Here is a 20023-nt window from a genome sequence, read left to right as displayed (position 1 = left end):
AAAGTAAAACCCATCTTGATAGCTTCTACATCTTCCTTGCTTTTTTTTTTCCCATTTATTTGTTTCTCTTTATTCTTTTCACTATATACCTAATATTCACTCCTCTTAACACAGTATTTCTCATTCTGTCACTATGTCCTTACTAAAACAGTCTCTTTATCACCACTTACACTGCAGGATTGACCCCAGGAATTTTCTGCAGTGTCTGACTATGTGGCTCAGGGATGGGTGGGTATATACCATACATCTGCACTGACTGTCCTGGATCAATCTCCCTGATTGCTCAGCGCCCAGAGAAGAGATCTCCCCTGATGTAACCCCACAAAGTACAACTGGAGTTTCAGAAAGGTCTTGCACTGTTGGAAATGAGATTTTCTTAACAGCTGCAACACAAAAAGGCATGTTGTGTTGAGGAGTTATCATGGAAGGCTTTATGGGATGATATGCCAAACTGGCAGCATCACCAGTGTGACAAAATGATTCTGATTAAGTTCTTGGTGATCCTTAAAGTTTGACAAGCAAGAATGGTGGTAATTTAGAAAGAGCAGGAAGACACATAACTCTCAACCAACTTTGTTTTTGAAAACATTCAGCAGTGGAGTAAGATGCTAAAACCAAAATTATTATGGAAGTTTTTTTCAGTCTTTCTATTCTATATACTGTTGTTGATGCCATTCCATTATCTACTTATCTTTTCAGCGGAGAAAAGAATGACATCATTTAAAGATGGTAATCCACCTTTTTTTGGAAATAAGGACAAGGAACCTCGCTTCTTTCTGTTTAATCCCCAATGGCATCTGCAATAAGAGCATCTCCAGAGGAAGGCAAAGACACAGCAACAGTATTACAGAAAAATTATAAATTTAAGCACATAATTTTGGAAACAAGCTATGACAAAGTAATTCTCTCCAGATAATTATATTAAATTATAAACACAAATACAACCTTTTCAAACTGAAAGGCAAAGTAATAAACTATTGACTATTCTTGCATGAACCAAGATTTAATTTTTCTACTTTCTTGCTTCATCCTGAGTTTTTATGCAGCACATGCTGATGTTGGCAAAGGCTCATATGCTTAATTAGTTACACCCAAGATAGTCATATGAATAAGCGTTTGCTGAACCAGTACTCCAGCACTTTCATTTTGTACCTTTTTTTCCCCATTTTATTGATTGCAGTCCATACTTGCAATGAAGAATTAAAATATCTTCCTTCTCTATAGGTGGAGTTACTGATTCCATATGCACTGTATCTCCACACTCTTTAATGAAATGCCTATCTGGTGGGGAAACAGTATCAAAGGCTTTCTAGGCAGCAGAATAATTTTCAGATTTTTGCTCATTCAATATTTAATCAATTGTTCCCTATTTGTTCCTATTTAAAACAGACTGCTGCAAGTTAATTACTGTCCCTTCAAATATGGGGGTTTTGTGTTTTTTTGATATGGAGATTGAGTGAAAGCTTAAGGCATTCATTTATCAAACAGTCCCCTCCCCACAAATCAACAGAAGGAGAAAACAAACAAACAAACAAAAAAACAATAATAAAACAAGCAAAGCAATTAAAATGAAAAAATTCCCCCCAAAATAAAAATATTCCTTTCTTCCCTTTCTGAAGTAGAAGACAGATTGAAGAACATACATTCCATCCGATGGAAATGAGATCTGCTAAAGACTACTGACTGCAATACAACTTAATTAACATTATAGATATAAGACACGTGTAGGAGGGAACAATCTAAGAGCTGAAAGAATGTCAACTACTTGGTAGTTCAATATTTGATTTGTTCATTTTTATTCTGAGCTAAGAAGTTACCCTCCTTCTAGTATGTCCCTCGCTGAATAATTCCAGGAAAGGTAATAAGTGTTTTGTATTCAGATCAAGACTTTTCTATTTTTCCTACTGAGAAAACTCCCCTTTTCAACTGCTTTACCTTGAGTCATAATGAGCAGAGAGGTGCAGTATTCAGAGACCCAGAATTGAAAGCACCACCCATGTGCACAATACAGCAGTCGTATTACGCCAAGCTTTTTACCCCACTTGAACCCAGATAAAACCTGCAAGTCCTCTTTTCTGCTGTTAATTCTCAAATGAAAGTAAACCAGCGACTAAACCACTTCAGGACTTTCAATCTCTGTCACGCAGCCATGCTTGATCTCTGCAGAAGGCCCCAGCCATGGCCCAGTTTCATTTCAGGTCACATACCATCCTGTGCAATAAAATTGTGTTTTTCTATTTATACCAACAAAGTATTCCACCCAACACAGCAGTAGCTGCACGTTGTCTGCAGAAACTCAAAAGATTATGTTGACTACCTATAGTTGCCACCCAGTTAACAAGAATATAAACTCAACTTCAAGAATAAACGTACCAATGTTTCATAAGAAACCTTGGCATAATATATAGCTCGCGGGGGGGAACAACAACCAACCAACCAATTCACATGGTGCAGAGGACTACCCCAAAATATCAACTGTACACACAGAAATTTGATACTAGAAGATCACCAAATCAGTGCTTACCTGAGTACTCTACCAAATGTAAACAGAGAGGACTGACACAAAGACCTCCAGAGAAGTGATCTTGGAAAGCACTTTTTCAAAATGCAATACAAAGTATAACCTAAACTAGCAGAGAAAACTAAGGTCACCATTTTGTTAATCTGTATTAATCTGCATTAATTCTAAGAGAGTTGATAGAAGTCCTCTATCTAGGGGTATACGTCTATTTAGGTGTGATTTAGTATAGGGTGGTTTTTCAAAAATATAAAGAAGATTGGCTGACAGCACAAATCAAAGCAGAACAAAGAACTACAAGGGGCCATTTACAGCTCTATATTTGTGAGTCTAAGGACCAGAAATTTTAAAAACTAACTTAGTCACCAAAATCTGACTGAAATGTCAACAGCACTGATATCTTACTCTCTGAAACATCACAGATTTTAAGTGCTTTTTCCTAGCAATATAGGACTGGTCAGAGAGAAAGTTACTCTAGCACTGTATACCTACCCAAATCACACACTTCTTTGGAAGCATCATAATTCCTCAAGACAATAACGCATTTACTCTGTTTCTTCACTTTACCCAATGTAAGAGTCTGACAGAGATTAGAAGTTAGGTGTAAGTAGCTACAAATCAACTGAAAAGCATAAGATACAACAGACTTGTTTCCTATGGTCCTGATCCACAAAGATGCCAACAGTGGAGCTGCGATAACTCACCCAAGTCAGGATTTTCCACTTTACTGTGAGTATCCAGAAACATGGCTCCCCTCCCTCTAATCTTTTTTTTTCTTAATTGCATTCATAATTTACAAAGCAAAATGTAACCTTTCTTTGTTTGTAACTCATATTTTCCTGGTCTTCATCTTTCTGGAGAAAAGCCTAACAATGTCAGGTTTTGGAGTCTGAAAAAACAAAATAACAGCCAAATTTTCTACTAAAACAAAAGTGTTTACACAAGTCCCACTTGGGAGGAGTGGAGGGGTGAAGCCACTCAAAGGGATTTATGCATAGAGATTTAGTTAACATTCATCTTGCATCTCATGTTAAAGGTTCGCTACCACTCTAGACTACCACCTGTACATTAGTAGTAATATAGAATGGGAAAGAGGATTTCCAAGTCCATCATCCTGACCTTGCCAGAACACTCTCTCCCAACTATCTTTAAAAAGGAAGGGCCAGTAAATAAGACACACTAAACCTATGGCTCCACATAAAGCACTTCAAGTGAAGTATCTGCCAACATGCATATTAGAAATTTTCTCAATAGTGGGTTTTGCATGTTTGCACAGCTGTTATAGATAAATGCTATCACTGCTACTTTTTTGTTTAAATATAGTATATCATTATTAAATCACTATCTTCTTCCCCTCCTCCTCTCCCAATCTGGTTCTCTGACTTTCACTTATTTGCATTCCTCCTCACCTTTCATTTCCTTTATTATCTAATACTTTTCCCTACCACTTCTGCTAGTCTTTCCAATCTCTCTTTTTGATGTATGACTTCGTATTTTCCATTTTATTTTGTGGTTTCCTTATACTTCACTCTCTGCCAACTTGACTTTTTTCTTTTTCCTTACTGTTCATAAGAATCAGAATCACAGAATACCTTGGGTTGGAAGGGACCCATACAGATCATTGAGTCCAATTCCCTGCTCGTTGCAGGACTACCTAACACTAAACCATATGACTTAGAGCAATGTCCAAATGCCCTCTGAAAAATGACAGGCTTGGTGCTGTGACCACTTCCCTAAAATATGGAATATTTCACGAATTTGCATGTCATCCTTGCACAGGGGCCATGCTAATCTTCTCCGTATTTTTCCAATGTTAGTACACATGCTGCCAAAGTGAGGACAATTGGCTCTCTGTCTGATGTCTCCTCTCCTTTTCCAGTAACCCCAAATTAGCAGACCGGCTCAGTAGACAGCAGCCTGTCTGTGGCTCATTCCATCAGCTTAACCACCATGCAGAAAGTGAAGCCTCAAGAATTTAATCAGTTTGCTGCCACAAGACCAGTGTTTGCAAAACCGAAATATGAAGCAATTAAGATATGAAACTATGGCTAAAACATTACAGGCTCATGGTGAATGCTCTGAAGGCCAAGTCATTCACAGCTGAAACAGAGTAGCACAAAGTTTTTTCTTGTGGAAAATTAGATTTTTCTCTTATTAAGGAAGAGCGCAAGGATTTTTACCATGACTGCTGTGCCACTGTGCACTATGGCAGTGCTGAACACACCATCACCAACTTCCTATTAACGATCCTTCTTCCTATAAATGACAAAAGCATCTCATCTTGTTAATTAACCTGCCCTGTCCCCAGCTGGGTTACAGCACAGCAGCTCCCTGAGAGGCTTCAGAGGCAGTGGGTTAATGGATGGCTACTGTCCACATCGAGGTTTAGAAGGCTGGTCTCCACCACCTTCAGTAGGGTATTAATTCCATTATTCTTGGACCCAAAAATACAGGACTGACAGCTGATGTGGAAAATCACTGGCTTTTCTGAAAGCCGATTTCATTGATTGACTGTACTCACAGCTGTGAAATTCTTTTCAATATTCAGCTTAATTATGTCTTTGCTGAGGCTTAAAGACCATTACTTCTTGAAATCCTTGTCACGGTCAGCCATCTAAATGTGTTTATTTTGCAGTGCATGAGTAAGTGATGCAACTAATCACAATGCAAGTGTTACACAGCTTCACTACAATTTTGTTGTCTGGCATAATGAGCAAGCTCAGAATAGGTGCTTGCTTGTTGGTGCTGTCTCTCAGAGAATTTCCATTCATTTAGTAACTCCAGGCTGGCAGCTAAATCAATCATAAATGGCCAAAATGCATCCATCCACCAAATCCACAGACCTTCATTTAGGCATATACAGTTCAAAATACACACAAGCTCTCGTTGTTAAAAAATTTTGTTTTTCAAGATTAAAATCCATAGACAAGCTGAAGACCTGAAAAATATGATCAGAAGAAGTGGAGACTCCTACCATTGGCCTGTCAACAGCAACAGACAGATGAGAAAGACACTGTTGGCAGAACAGCACACAGCTACCTTTCAACACAGCACGGAAAACTGGGCCTGAATCTCAGAAAATAGTTTCGCACTTGTGTTTGCAAGTGCCAAAAGTAAGCGTGAACTCTCTTTCTTTTCTGGTGCTAAAATTGTGTTAATTTAAATTTGTAAGAATATCTTCTGGCCAGACAAGGAGACTTTCTCAAATGAAGTATTTTCTGATGTTCAGACTATCCTAGCACTGGGCAACCAGGTTTGCTCCCTTCTGAGCACAAAATCTTGTGAAGTATTTCCCCTGTACCTCCCTGAGAAGACAGCCTGCTCCCTGTTTTTTGAGCTGAAAGTAGCTTTCTCCACTTAGGATGAAACCCCACAACTGTCAACCTTTAACTTTCTACTTTCAACTCAACAACCTAAGGAAAGCGTATACACAGTCTCTGCAAGAGGCTGAAGGAAAATCAACTTATTTCCTGCCTCCTGGTGAGTCACAGCAATGCTAGAAATATAGATTAAATAAAATAAATATTTATTTTTTTACATTTTCCTACATGTTTTCCTCGAGGCTACAGATCCTTTGGAAGTCCCTGAGCAGTATTAGTTCTTTTCCTGCCCTCTCTGCTACAGTACTATATAGAGTAACATAGAATTTGCTTAGTCTTCCTTAAAACAGGTGAAACCGCCAACTGACAGAAAATTAACTTCCTTTGGTATGTATAGTGAACTCACGCAAAATAAACTGGGAGCTCAAAGCACTGCTGAAATGTATGAACTGTGGGGGAATATACAAAAAGTAGGGAACAGGAAATAAACAAGAACATATACACTACTATGAAGGGCACAGAAGAAATAATGCAGTTAAGCAGGAAGTCCATTATGAAGAGAATAATTCAGAAGAACACACATTTGAGTACAAAATGCAAATAATTGAGACAGGAAATAAGAGCTTAAAATTAATTATTATATTTTGCGAAGGCAGAATAAATGCAACTAGATCACACTGGTCAGTTCCTTGTGGCTTGGCGGGTTTTTTGGTTTTGTTTATGGCTTTTTTTCATCTTCACTAGTACATTCTCACACTTCCCATGCCCTCCCAAATCAATCAAAAATAGTAATTAAAAAAAACCAAACTTCAACATTCCCAATAAGCCTGCGGGTAACACCACATAAAACGTCATGGAAATAGTTAGCAGAAAAAAGGTCAGCTATCATATAAATGACTGCCTCTCAAAGCACATATGTTCAGGACCTGGGTCCTGGTTTCCTACAGGACAGAGACTTTCAGTAGAAGTCACTGTGCTGTAAACATTATCGCACCAAATGATTTTAAAGACCAGTTAAAAGCTATTGCCTGTGACAGACCAGGTAAACCAAACAATCTGTGTTCTGGGACTAATCAAACTGCATTTGCACTTGAAATATTTTGACCTCGGTCCCAATAACTGCTCCCAGCAGAGGTCCAGCAATGAACACCGAAGCCCTTTTTCTCCTGCTTCTGTCCAAGTCCACAGATGAGCTCCTGCATGTGCCTCTCTCTCGCAGTTAGAAAGGCAAAACATCTCTGCAGACCTCAGTAACAACCTCCAAACTTGTCTGCTAGAGGGCAGGAGGAAAAAAAAGACACAGAATCTCTTCCAACAGAAGCAGATTTGGTAGCCTCCAAGAAGCAGATGATGTAGTAAGATGTAAGGACAGGGCTCTCACAGTTTTAAATCATGAGTAAATGTCAGAAAATAACAGACAAAGAGAAGGATAAGCACAAAACAAATTCTTAAAATGTCAAGTGTCTTCCTGCAAACCAGATTACTGCAGGGCATGGGGCGAGCCAGGAGCAGAAGTACATGAGCTTAAAATGCAACAGCAGCAGTCCATGAACAAGAATAGAGATGATGTTCACCAACTCCATGTTTGCATCAGGATTACTTCTTCAGATCTCAGCAACACTTGCAGCAAAAGCCCCATTCCAGTATGGCTCCCCTCCCATGGACTACTGAATTTCATTTTCACTGCAGCACAGCACACCAGAATACTTCATAGTGTTTGCTTTGGTTTGGTTTTAAAACTGGTCAAAAGATACTACACATGCAGAGCATCTTTTAAAGAGAGCTGCTTCAGCAATCAACAGTTCAGTAATAAACAGCTGGACCTACAGCTTTGACTCCTCTAGTACAAGTGCTTATGAATCTTGGAAAGAATTTTATTACATATTTCTTTATACTAGATGTGCACTGAAAGCCAATTTTCTTCCAGTAATGCTTTTGGAGACAGTTCACTTTTCCTCCAAAAGTTCTATTAATCTTGTAAAAGAGCATAATAACCTGAATCCAACCAGATATAGTATAAAATATTTCTGCAGTTTGACATATTTTTAATTCACTTTGATGTCTGAGCCACTGAGCATTCACTTCCACAATCATTCACACAATTAGGTTTACGGCAGAACACACATGCTAAGCTTCCACAGAAACTGAATTTAAAAACTGGTTACCAATAGAGATTCTCACAAAAATCTATAATACAAAACTGGTTCTCAGCCAGATCAGAGAAGTTAACAGATAATTGTACTTATCTAGTCTGGAACAGGGCAAAGGAGTTAGCATCCTGGGTAGCAAAATCGAAGCAGTAAGGCCCCAAATATCAGAGTAATTCTGAGAAATGTAACATTTGGAGAAGGCTGGTGCTCTGCCAGTCACACCATGAACAGAGGAAGACAAAATTCATTAAATAAATTATTCATTAGTATTTAACAACTCAGCACAGATCCAATATTTCTTTTTTGGCTATAAGAACTGTGCTACAAATCCATCCATTTGTAACTGCACTACTGAAAAAGCTAATGTCATTTATTGACAGGTTAATTTATAATGTCACCTTAATTAAAAAAATATTATCTTATCACCTTCTGACTGAAATGAAACTGCAGGTGATTGGGAACAATGTACCTACAGGCTAATGAATGATTTGAAGCAATTCAATGTCCAATTAACACCAGCATCTGGTTTGGGGATTTTTTTTTTCCCTGTCAAAGCATTAGCCCTACATTCATTATACTTTTAGTTAGTAGTAACAGAAATTTTCAATCTCAACATTATCCTTCAAGCTAAAATACAGAAGATAAAATAGTCAAGACCTGGAATTCGCACAACCAGATGCAAACTCCCTACCACTTGTAGGCATGTAAAACAGGGTAGGAAACTTTTCCTAGCCTGATTTCAACAGCTCCCAACACAATACTAACTGGAGAAACGAGATAAGTGTCCCTTGCACCCACGACACAGGAACTGTGGCCCATCTGTTTCCAGCTGGAGGATCCTCTCTGAAGCCAGATTCATGACATACCAAACTTGGCTTGGTCAAGAAGGTGGCTTCTTGAGGCTTTTTAAACTAATCTTTGCCAATAAAAAGATTAAATAATCCAGTCATCTTCAAGATTAAGCACAGCTGGGAGATTTGGGACTGGGGGATTTAGGGTGTCTGGAAAAAGTATCCTTTGACTCAATACAATTTCAGAGCACGTGAAATGAGTGGACCAGTGTTTGCCTCCCGCCCACTTACTAACACTGGATTTAGATTAGTCAATATGCTTTTTGCCAATAAAATGTTCACCACTACTAACTCTAAGATAAAAAATGAGAGCAATTATTTAAGTCCAAACGTGGCTTGGCATTTTAATACTGTAAGCATGGGTGGATTTAAGAGTATCTTGTTCACATATCACATGCTATCTCTGTCGTTTAGGAAAGGTATAGTATCATTTCCTTAGGGTATTCTTGCAACTACATCAGGCAAGAGATGTTAAATTGCTGTACCAAATGGTCACTTGCAAACAAAACAAGTACTCATTCCTGAGAGGGATTCAGAAGTGAGGTCAAGCTCTGTAGTTTCCAATATTTTGTTTATCAATTCTGGACTCAAAACATTTACTGAATAAATTATTAAAGCAACTAGGGAGGGACGGGGGAAAGCCCCCAACACCATCTTTGCTGCATGACTGTATGATATTATCCTATATTGCTTTCCATTCCTTTTTATTATGAATGCCATTATTGTACCTTCTGACAGAAAACTGGATTAACTGCAACCATCACTAATTTGAATCTAAATACTGCAAAGTTTCACAAGAAGGCTTCAGTGACCACACATATGGCTCCTATCCAAAAATCTACAGGAAAAAAAAAACCACAAAATCATACTTTTGCTTCTCATGAATGCTCAATTTTAATTAAATGTTATAACTCCAACTAGATCACACTTAATCCTTCTTCTGGAAGTAAGGCAGAAAATCCGTGCTTTTGCCTCTTTTTAAGAGTGTTTCCAGGTTCCCCTTTGCCTTTTATTTACAACAAAGATTTTTTACCCTTCCCTATGAACTAAAGCAATTTTATCTCACCCATGTAGCAGCTCAATGCAACTGTTGCCAAGACAATAAATTAACAGACTCTTGGACTGATCATGCAAGGTAATTCTTTTTTAGCTATTTTATCACTAACCTACAGACATCATTCCCCTCACAGACCTGAAGCTCAAACTCAGCTCCTGGTCTCCATTAATGTGCTCTTGCCTCCTAAACAGTTTTAATATATCAAGCTTCTTTCTAGAACTTGGCTCCCCAGGATGATAAAAATTCATTATTTTCTGCTATAAGAGGCCTGCGCTGCAGATTTAAAGGTTCAGGATTCACATTCTGCCAACAGTATACCTAGAAGAAACTCAGAATTGCAAAGTACTTTTCAGAAGGAGAAGCAAAAAAAAAGGGTGGGTTGTTTTTAAAGTTACTTAGCATTCTGAAAGTTAATCCAATTCTCTTAAAAAAAACCCCTTTAAAATACATGGGTAAAAGCCAAACTGTATGCATCATGAGCAGATGCATTCAACCTTCTGCTTCTCCTTACCCCAAAGGAGCTCCTAATCCAACATACTTTCACTGTCTCACACCTCTCTCTTCCTGCCATAATTATCTCCCTCTGCCCCATGGACCAAATCTGGATGCTCTTCTCTGAGCTGTGCAGTCTCTATCCTCTCCCACCCAGTCCTGTTCCCGATATCCTTTCCTCCTGCACTGCGTTCACACCTTTTAGCACAACCAAGACATAACCAGAAGAACAATGTAACATTTCTCTCCTCCTACTGTGACTAAAGAAAGGAAATATTCACTGAAGGTATATAAACTAATGCCCTATTAAGAGTAGCTGCAAATACTAAATGTTGTCAGAAAGCTGATGGTTGACAAAGTATCAGCACAAACAAACTGCTATGCCAGCTATTCCTAGCCTTTAATCTGTACCTTTTATCACAGAGATGGAGATCACTTTTTCAATACCATAATGTGCATTAGGTAAATTAAGCAGTTGCCTGAAGGCCACTAGAAACCTCTCAGTCTCAAGACAGTCACAGGAAGCAAAATCCCTCTGGGTTTACTCATACGTCTGATCTTAAAATCGTTTTCAGTTTAAGTCACAACATGGCTTCTCCCTTGATTTGTTGGGGGACATACACTGAAGTTAAACAAGTAACAATAAAACATTAAAATGCCTCTTCTGTTCAAGTTGCCCATCTCTTACCTGGGTAAAGAAGGAAGAGTATCCTTTATGAAGGATACCTTGGACCTACAACTAGTTTCACATTATTTTTTCCGTCTGGTTATTTTCTTTGAAAGCTCCATTTAACAAGTTGAACAATACACACCATTCAGATTCACCAACAGCATTTCTAACAAATTTCATTTCCATGGTAATTAGCATACTAGGGCTCTGTTCATGGGGAAGACTGACTAAACCCAAACTTTTTTATTTTTATAGTTTCAGTTTTCTGCAGCAAATGAAAACTCTTAATGTAACAGCTAAATTTTTATTTCCAGATGAAACATTCAAATTTTTTATCTTTTTTAAAGGGCAGCTGTTTTAAGCTTGGCTGGCTGCTCATACTCTTTCCTTTGCCATGAACAAGCTAACATCCAAACATCACCTATCATGCAGTTTCACCATTAGCATCATTAGAAGGCAGGGTATTTCAGGCTGGATTGCCAAACACAGAAACTCAGAGAGTAACAGAAGGGTAGGAGAGCATAAATAAGGCCTCTCCAGACTTGCTAAGGTTTTCCTGAGTGTCCTGAGGAGCTTTTCTAGGCATAGAGGAGCAGTGATGATTATACCCGCTTCACAAACCTTTCTCATAGACATCAGGCAAATTTCCTCTCTTCATCTGAGGTCCCGTCTGATCACTGCATGCCCTCCTTGCAATGAACTCGGAGACAGGAGCGGGTTGTACCTGAGCCAGAGGCTGAGGGCGCAGACCTGTGCGTTTAATTTTAGCTAACTCAGCCAGCAAAAGGAACAGTCCCTTTGAGCAGCCCTCCCTTGTGCTGCATTTAGCAATCCTGCAGCCATGCTGTAAGCGAGTGAAGGTGGGTCAGGGCGTCAACATGGGGTGCAGACAGGGAAGCAAGGGAGGGTAAGAGGTAGGCTAGCTTTCTACTGAATCCAAACACTGGTCCAAGGAAACACAGCCAGGAGCTGTGGAGGAGGAGGAGAAAGAGCTTGGCCATTTGTTTCATCAGAAGTACACATCTAAATCATACCATGCAAATGGTGAAACCACACGATATGTCAATAAAACAGAACTGGCAGAAAACAAGTCTCACGACTTCCAGGAGATTTTTCTTGTTGCACCTGGTGAATTCCAGTACAAGGGTATGTGCCATCCAGGACATTGCTACCTGAATGAGAGCTCAAACTCCTTCCTCCCAGCTGCACTCCTTCCAGCGTAGCCCCCTTGCACAGTTACACCTTCCCAACTGCCTGAGAGCACTCAGCACCAGCAGCAGGAATTCTTTTCCTCCTCCCTCCGTCCTCTAAAATCCTATTTTCAATCCACCATTACTTGCCAACTGCTCCCTGAACGTATTGCCTTCCCTCGTAGTTTACATAGATTATATATGATGTAAGTTATACATGTGAAAATATGATGCTTATTTTGACAGTCGAAGAACAAAAAAAAGACAACCAAAAAAGGAACAACAGAAATAAAACTGCATAAATAAATGGAGAGAAACCGGGAATAATGTTTCACAGACTGCAGAAGATGGGATTTCTATTTACAACAAGAACTCAGGAGCCAGAACTACCTCACACTGAACAAAGGAATTGAAAACAAAACCCATTACAAGCAATCCAGCTTTCTCTGAAACATATACATGTCATCATTAACAATAATAATTTGGCTCTTCATGTGTAATCATGGCATGCTCGCCTCACTTTATATTCGTAATGGCCATTAATGTCAAGCAGAATTGTGCACATGGGCACCACGTCACCCCCATGTTGCTCCTCAGTCTGCAGTCTGCTTCACAGAGAAATCCACCTATCGCTGCCACTTCTTCCTTCTAATCCAACTCACAAATGAAAACAAGGAAACAGCTAAGGAATGTGAAGTAAGCCACATGTAGCAAATACTTTTTTTTTTTTCCCTTCTCATACAAGAATTTTGTACTAATAAAGTAGCACCAGAAAGGTAAGGTGTAATCATCTGCTCACACAATACTGAATTCAAGACAGTGCATACTGGAGAACTGCAAGGACAGAATCCACCACAATCCAGGCTTCAGATTTTGATGACTGATTTCCACTGATTTCCAAGTGATGACTGATTGCCATCACTTAAAAATGGCCATGAAGATTAGGGATGCAGAAAATGCTGAAAAGCAACAAGCATTAATCCAGCATAGCTGATCCAGGATATCCCACCTTTCACTTTACACAACACACATGAGGCAGGGGAAGCATAATATTCCTCCTCCCCACCATTTTGACAATATCTTCACAAGCTGAAATTTTCACAGGAAAAAACTAAAAGGTATCACCCTCAGTGTTGTAGGAAAGGTTCAGATAGAACAAAAAGCATTGCATCACTCATCAACGTACCAGTTACAACACACATCAGCTATATAGCAATTATAATCCTCATCTGACTGAGAAACAAAAATAAAGGGAATCTGAGTGCTACTACAAAGTTGAACAAAATGATGAAGTACATACTTGTTACCATGCCTTATAGAAGCTCAGATGAGCCACAAAACTATAAAAACTAAGGTTTTCTTCATATATGAGCAAAACCACCATGAAGCTTCCAGGAAGCTAACTCTAGGACACTGAAGAATTAGTTTTACAGAGGTATCTACAATAAAATAAAGACTAAACCATACAATCAAACCAATGCTTTACTTTCTAGCACATCTTATCATCTTTTCTAAACAGAACAGATCAAGTCAGTCCAAGCCACACCACAAAGGTACAATAATTTTATGTCAGAAGGACACAGGCATATGTATATCCTGAGGTGGACTTATTTCATCCATTTGTCCTAAAGCTACATCAAATCCAAATCCATCACCACAGTCACCAAATCTAAAGTAAGATTTCACATAAAAACTGATAGTATTGTGAATTCCAAATGGTTTTGCCTTAAATAAAAGATCAGCAGAAAATGCTTACATATCTAATCTTTATCTCTCAGGTTTATAAAAAAAAATCTGCATAAATTCATAATCCACTGCCAATCCCTCATGTATCTCTAACTCATTATTTCCTCTTACAAAACCCCAGCTTGTATCCACATCATCTCAAGATACTTACTTTTGCTTTCTTTCCCATAGTAACTTCTGATCCTGTCATCTTCTTCACAATGATTCAAACAACATACTTAAGAGACCTCTAGATTAGGACATGGAACTGAACAGTCCTCCAGAAACCTTGCTTGTCAGTGTCTGTTATTTTATATAATTATTTAGCCAAGTAATATCCTAATACTTTATCAAGTATTTTATTATTGTATCAAGTATTATGTGACATAAAGCTAAATTCTGTATATTTAAGGTTTGGTCTTCTATTACATTACAACTTAACTTTCATAACATATTTTAATTAGTAATTCATTTACTTAGGTCATGAGAATTCAGCAGGAAGTCACCAAGCCTTTCCATCTTGTTAAACAAAAGTTTTCTGGCTGATTTCATTCATCCCATGCCCAGCTGGACAGAAGAGGGATGGTCACAAACAGCTACATCGAACAAGTCTTCTACATGTGCGAGAACATCTTTTGACTGCAAGCAAAGCCTGGTTCCTGATTTGACATCTGTCCCCAAACCTTTTCTGTATCACTAAACATACTTATCTGTATTTTCCATCTCATTTTACTGGAAAAATACTTAATACTTGAAAAAATGAAAGAATGACAAGTGGTGTAAGGAAGGGCATCACCACCACCACCTGGCAGATAAAGAAAAGCGATGAACCCCACTGGAGCTGGGGGGTCTGAGCTTATGTTTATAAACACACTACTAATCCACCCTCTGGTATAGCACCCTGGCCCCAGAGGTCTGGAATTTCAATACAACTATATCTTTGTTACTGGAAGTTTCCAGGTCCTGTCCCTTGAAAACTTAATAAATGGTACTACACAAGACTAACTGAAGCATAATCAAGATACACTTGCATTTAGAAAAACTCCTACATTAAAATGCTTAGAGCTTTAGCAGTGCACACACACCCCCACGCTCACCCCAAAATATATATGTCACACTTATGCAGTTAAGTAGCTAATTGTTAACAAAAAACCCCAAAACTTGACTACACATTTTTATTTATTTATAATCAAGAGAAGTTCATTGAATAATCACATAAAAGCCATACTCCATAGATCTGAATGAATTCTACAGCAATTGATACCTCTCCTTTGTATGCAAAAAAAAGTACACTGCAATTACAAGTTAAGCACTGCATTTTGATTTTTAACTTGGATTAATGAAACTCCCCATCACTGAGGAACATTATTTGGCATTATGGCAAAAAATCCAAAACACTACTTTGCAAGTTAAAAATTATCTTCTCATCAGTTATTTCATCAGCCAAAACTAGCCTCCACTTTCTGCAAAGATGAGATAGCCTTTGCAATTTTTCAGTTGCTTAATCACATTAACATGGAGGTTACTATGGAACATCAATACGATCATGGACAGATCACACACCTTCACTCAGCACTAGTAAAATTGTCTCTGTTTGGGCGATAAGCCATATCTGAAATCGTTTTTAAAATATAAGAAGGAAAAGCTCCAAAAACTCCTGCAGTCTTAATGCAGCCTTCACAAAGAGAGATCACCATTCATTCTTCACTGGCATACCTGTGACCTCAGAAAATACTGAATAAAAAAGTTATTTTAAAATATTATTTTTAGGAACCTAATTTTTGAACTGTCTTTGAGATACAGTCTTTACAGAACAAGTCACAAAAAGTTTAAGGAAATTAGCCTCTAAAAACACTCAGTGTTAAACATCAGTATTTTACAATAAGTATCTATCACAAAGATATTTCATAAAAATACCATCTCTAAAAATAATCCATAAAAATACATTATGAAACATATTTATAACAGTATTTATAACAAAAAGGATTTTATAGCAAAATATTATTCATAAAGACATTTTCTTTGAGTTGTGAATTTAATATCTTTAGTTAGCCTGTCTGTGGAAAAATAAAATTGTGATGGATACAGGCTTCCATATTGAAAACATTTTGACAGTTGAGATTACAGCTTTCTCTGCTCAATATCTCATTAAGTATTTGCTTTCTAATCCCTTTTTGGAATGCTTATCTTAACCAACTTCCTATTCAAAATACTATAATAAAAAACCTTAACCACACCTAGGATTTGAGCACTGAAGAAAGAACATAAAGTGTGAGGTATGTATTGCAACTGCTGTTCTTTTGAAAAGGAAAATGAGGATTCAAAAATTAAATGGAATAGGCGTAACTCATTCTCCCACATCAGAGGAGAACCACTCTCACAGGAGATGTGAGATTCGTAAGCAAGGTTCAGGACTTTGAAAGCATCATAGAAGTTAGTTGTCTAGATACTGATACCCTTCCACTTATTTGAAAGAATCATGTATTACACAGGAATATAGGTAGAAACTGAACACTAACTACCTAGTTTACTTTGCAACTTCCTCCAAAAATCAGCATATTAAACAAACACATACTCAAATCTCTAAAATAAGGGAACACACTCTTGGTAGCTCCCTGCTCCAGCCCAGCCCAGCCATGGCATGGCAAGGGATGGACCCTCTCCCACAGGATGACCACCTCCATGCCAAGGCCAGCCTTGGGAGCCCCCTGGCCAGCCCCAGGAGTCTCCCAGCTAGCCCTGCTGCCTTCTGGCTTTGCTGTCAGGCTAGCAGGGTACTTTCCAGGTAAAACTGTGTGCAAAAAAGTTAACCGATACAGACTCAAAAAAAATTTTAAAAGCCTGCCCATTGCGTCTTCCCCTTAGCTCAGCTGCATGGCTAAAAGCCATTTGTATTTTAGAACTGCAAAGCAACTATTTTGGAATATGAGACAAGGATCTGGACAGTAAGAAAATAATACATCTGAAACTTTGTTAGCATTTTCATAAAACAAAGCACCAATTCTTTTAACGATTACTGAAGGGGAAATGAAAGGAGGGGGAAAAATGGGTTAGGAGTGAAACAAAGTTCCTGCCTGAAGCAAATGGGTAACTTAAGAAAACAAGTTGCTGTGTTCACTTTTACTTAATTTTTAAAGAAAGAAGTTAGTACTGTGCTCTTAGAAGTAACAGCAGAGTTTGGGAGAGAAATACAAAAACCACAATCGCTTGGAGGCTTATGACTCAGATAACAATGCCATTCAATTCTACAACAATGATAGTAAAACCATTACAAAGTATGCTAATGTGCAGAATTACACAATGGATTAGAAGAAAAGCAGTAATATCTTATCATGGTCACCTAGCTGTATTTGGGTCTTTAGAAAAAGTTAGTAAATCTACAAAAATAATAATACATAATCAGTAAGTATTTCTGGTTTGGGTTTACTGAGGACAGATGTCTTTTTGAAACTGAGCTTTAAAATTTGTTGCAAGGATTTAAGCACAAGTTTGAAACACTGTTAGTAATATACGTAGCTTCCATTTAAACCAACATAATACATATAGCTTACTTCTTTTTGTAGCTTTAAAGGCACGTTACATTAATAAATCATATTTACATTATTAGTTAAACACTAACTAGCTCCTTAATGGTTTAACTGACTAAGCACCTTTTCTTTTGAGCATTGTACAGAACCTACCAAAATGGAGTTCCTTGCCCCGGATAGCCTCAATGTGCAAGTGAAAAGTTACTACTGAGCAGCAATCAAAAGAAATGATAAAATGATTAAACAACTGTCATGCTCAGATGTAAGACTGTACAATGAAAGAGGATCCTATTATTTCAGAAGATATATTACTTGGAAATACAGCAATTCATGAAGTTACACAGCCACATATAAATTGTGAAAGCAGAAAATTTAATCAAAATCATAACTAAAAGAAGTAGATATGTTTCTTGCAGCAATAGTAAAATAGACATGGCAGATAACTAGTTTTCTGGGACATTGATGAAGGTATGTATGATATAATCTATCATATCCAAATACAGCAACATTTTTTAAAAAGATACCTATTTTATTTTAGCAGGAGATAGTAAATGGGGAAAAAACCTAAATCAGATTTGTGAAGCAATGTGTGTGCATGCATATCCATGCGCTGTGTGCATTATGTCAGAATTAACCAGATTAGATTGTAAATATCTGTGCAGAACCTCATCTACTTCTTTCTTTAAAATGTCACATTGCCCACCACCTATACAACTCCTAGTACTTCACGTTCCCCACCACCAATACAACTGCTAGTACTTCAGTCTCTGAAAACAAACCAGTGAACATGTTTTGCCCTGTGTGAAGAAACAGCCCAAACTTTGATGGCTCCTGTCTTTAATTGTAAAGAGATAATTACACCTGCAACAGAAGCCAGCAATGCTGAAGCAGTGTCCAACTGGATAATTCAGCACTGCAAAAAAAAAAAAAAAAAAAAAAAAAAAAAAAAAATCAGTATCTTGTGATCATTTACAAAGAGCGGTGAGAATTTCTTTACCAATATCCAGGCTGAAATGTCCTTTCCTAACCCGGACTCCAATTGTATTATTTCATGTTCCCTCAGTTGGATTCATCTGTTCAAATCCTTATGCTTCTCAGCACAGCTGATGGGTACCATTCTGCATGACACCAGGGACCGTGTCTTCCCAGACAATATATATTATTTCACCAATATTTCATATACATACCTTTGCTCTGACATAAACAGTATAAACAACCTAAACCTCAATCTTAATCCAAGACCACAAATTATAATCTAATAGGAACTGTCCTTGCACTGAATGCCTTTATGGTTGCCATGGATATTATCCCCAAAATATTTTTTTTTTTTTAATTAAAATGGGTCAGAATTTTGGAGAGGGTCTAGCAAACAAGAAGAAAAAGGGCCATCTCTGGTTCTCCCTTTGTCCAGAAAAACAATATCCATCATCTCAATCCCTTGAAACAAGTTGCCATCTCCAATAGGCTCAAATGGAAACTCCAAGCCCCTCAGACATACACCACCACAGACAGCCTGCTTCAGAGCAGCACTCTGAGACCTGCACTAGATTTTTCTGTAAGTAATTCTCATTTAGCTTTTCTACTACAAATGACATACGTTTAAATAGTTTCTGGAATAAAAATGCATGTATGTGTTTAAGTACAAAGTAATGTTTCAGGCATTTTCCTACAGAGCATGTTTCTTTCACCCCAGCTAACTCCCCAAAGTACCAAGAAAGAGGAACAGAAAACACAGGTACTGGAACATTTTTCTTACAGGGTATCTGCACTGGTTTTGCTCACCTGAGCAGCATTTTGTGACAGGCCAGACCAATTTCTTTGTAACCAAGATTCACAGCTGAGATCATTTGCAAAACTAACACCAAGACATGGCAAAAGAGTAAAAATACTTTCAAACCTTTATATTATTATCTAATGATTAGGGAAAAATACTGCTACTGATTCATGGTCTAGCTTTCAGGTAGTCTGGAAGAAATTTCATGGTTTCCTTTCAACAGATTCCCATATCACAAATAACAAATGCAAACACATGTTCAGCAAAGTTGACCATATCCACCTTTAAGATCACAAAAACTGCAGAACACAAGTTCAGAGAGTACTTGGCTGCTCATTACTTGTCAGAGTACAAAGAAGCAGCCGGGGACCTATCAGTCTCCTGGCACTGTCTCAACACAGCAGACTAAAACCACAGCTACCTGCCACTGCCTCTTTAACAAAACACTTCCACACTAACAACAAGATTGAGGAAAACACTACTACTGCCTCTCATTATAATTTCCTCCAACTCCCAGCACTTTCTGCAGGCAGGCTCTTCTTTTGCTTTGCCTGTTCCTGCATCTTGCTCACTTGCTCTTCTGTTTCCCATGTTCCTGCTACTGTAGCCTTCGTGATTCCCTATTTTCCATTATTTTAGTAATTTTATTTTTTCAAGCTGCATTTCAACAGATTGTATATTTTCAAGAGTATAATTTATCTAATAATGAGGATTGGCCCCAATTTCAGCCAACAGCATCCAGGAACCTG

At 38.0% G+C, this 20023-nt stretch overlaps 1 protein-coding gene and 1 non-coding gene across 5 annotated transcripts in view; both read right to left on the bottom strand.

The window, feature by feature from the left end:
* The window catches only part of FRMPD4 (FERM and PDZ domain containing 4), a 407661-nt gene that overhangs the window by 194639 nt on the left and 192999 nt on the right, over positions 1-20023 (bottom strand). The window lies entirely within an intron of this gene.
* Positions 4253-4359, bottom strand: LOC113487078. Its single transcript, XR_003399724.1, has one exon. It is a non-coding gene; the product is annotated as a U6 spliceosomal RNA (small nuclear RNA).

This window comes from Athene cunicularia (genome assembly GCF_003259725.1).
Source record: "Athene cunicularia isolate RWA chromosome 1 unlocalized genomic scaffold, athCun1 chr1_part1, whole genome shotgun sequence".
Classification (NCBI taxonomy): domain Eukaryota; kingdom Metazoa; phylum Chordata; class Aves; order Strigiformes; family Strigidae; genus Athene; species Athene cunicularia.
The sequence above is the reverse complement of the archived record's forward strand: the minus strand, read 5'-3'. Positions and strand labels throughout refer to the sequence as shown.